The sequence below is a fragment of the Capricornis sumatraensis genome, chromosome 15 (assembly GCF_032405125.1).
Source record: "Capricornis sumatraensis isolate serow.1 chromosome 15, serow.2, whole genome shotgun sequence".
Lineage (NCBI taxonomy): Eukaryota > Metazoa > Chordata > Mammalia > Artiodactyla > Bovidae > Capricornis > Capricornis sumatraensis.
The window spans coordinates 10,483,999-10,486,018 of record NC_091083.1 but is presented as its reverse complement, the minus strand read 5'-3'; the positions used below and the strand labels follow the sequence as shown (position 1 = coordinate 10,486,018).

Here is a 2,020-nt window from a genome sequence, read left to right as displayed (position 1 = left end):
ACCAGTGTCTTTTTATCCTGGGAACTTGCTTTTGTATTGTTTCTTTGATATTTTCCTCTCCTCTCTCTCTCCCTCCTTTTTTTTTTTTTTTTTGGTGCTCTTTTTGTAACTTCTAATGGTGGATAGCATGCTAATCCACTATTTTGCTTTCTTTTCTTAGTTTCTATTTTCTTGACCTCTGCCTCTTCTCTCTGGGAACTTTCCTCACCTTTGTCAACTTTCTATGAAATTAAAAGAAAATGTCCACAACCATATTTTTCATTTTCAAAAGCTCTGCTTATAGAGAGAGAGAGAGAGAGAGAGAGAGAGAAAGCGAGAGAGAGAGCAACCTGCTCTTTGGGGATGAAATCTTTCATTTCTTTTCTATTTGGGATTTTTTTTTCATGGTAAAGGCTGCTTAATTGGTGGCAGTTAGTACAACCAGTCCATTCTGAAGGAGATCAGCCCTGGGTGTTCTTTGGAAGGAATGATGCTAAAGCTGAAACTCCAGTGCTTTGGCCACCTCATGCGAAGAGTTGACTCATTGGAAAAGACTCTGATGCTGGGAGGGATTAGAGGCAGGAGGAGAAGGGGACGAAGGAGGATGAGATGGCTGGATGGCATCACTGACTCGATGGATGTGAGTTTGAGTGAACTCCGGGAGTTGGTGATGGACAGGGAGGCCTGGCATGCTGCGACTCATGGGGTCGCAAAGAGTCGAACACGACTGAGCGACTGAACTAACTAACGAACTAACTAGTACAAGTAAATAAAGATCCTCAAAGAACTCAGTTATTTATCAGATTATTGGTCCACAGAGAGCTATAATGGTATTGAACTGACTGATTCATGGGAGAATAAACTGAATCTTGGGAAATGAAGCCACAGCCAGCTGATATATAAACCACAGCTGGCATCTGCTATTCCACCAACTGTAAGAATCAAGGTGGCTCTATACCAAGGGCATCAGCTTTCCCACCTTTTACATGCACTGGAATTTCATTATACTCCTGAAACAACTTTTGTTTCTCTGAAACTTTATTTTCAGACTGCCTGTGTGAATCAATACTTATGGTCCTCTGGGCAGTCTGACCAAGAGTCAGTAGATTTTGCAGCATCTTGGCTCAATTTTTGCCCACCAACCATGACAATTTCTATATGAGAAAGTTAATAATATTTTTAAAATTTTAATTTATTCCTACATGAATTCTGTTCCATTTCAGATGGAATAGCCAAGATAGCTTCAAAATGGCATCCCCAAGAAAATCAAGTCATGATTATAAGGTTGGGACTCTTAGCTTTACCCTCTGAAACTCCAATACTTTGGCCACCTGATGTGAAGAACTGACTCATTGGGAAAGATTCTGATGCTGGGAAAGACTGAGGGCAGGGAGAGAAGGAGGCAACAGAGAATGAGATGGTTGGATGGCATCATTGACTCAATGGACATGAGTTGAGCAAACTTTGGGAGATGGTGATGGACAGGGTAGCCTGGTGTGCTGCAGTTCATGGGGTTGCAAAGAGTTAGACATGACTTACTGACTGAACAGCAACAACAACAGCTGACCTCTGGGGTCAGTTGAACTTGAACTTGAACTTCAAGTTCAATCACCAGTGCTCAGTGATTTAACCACATCTATGTAATGAAAATCCTAAACCACAGGATTCAGAGAGCTTCTGGGTAGGTAAGCACATGAAGGTGCCAAGGGAGGGTGGTGCGCCCGCAGAAAGCATCGGAGTCCTATGAACTTCTCCCCACGCCTTATCCTGGGCGTCTGTGCCATCTGGCCATGTTGACTTGTAACCTCTGTAGTAAACCAGTAATAGTAAGTAAAGTGCTTTCTTGAGTTTTGTGAGTCATTCCAGCAAGTTGTCAAACCCAAGGAGGGGTTTATGAGAACACTCAATTTATATAATAGCTGGTCGGTCAGAGATAGGGAGGCCTGAGACTTGTGACTGGCCTCTAAAGTGGAGTAGACTTGTAGAAATGAACCCTTTAACTTGTGGGGATCAGACTTTAAGTATAGGTGGATGGTAAAAC

General features: G+C 42.5%; 1 pseudogene; it reads right to left on the bottom strand.

The window, feature by feature from the left end:
• Positions 1-826: 826 nt before the first annotated feature.
• Positions 827-1,097, bottom strand: LOC138091618 (cytochrome c oxidase subunit 7A2, mitochondrial pseudogene; annotated as a pseudogene).
• Positions 1,098-2,020: the final 923 nt, after the last annotated feature.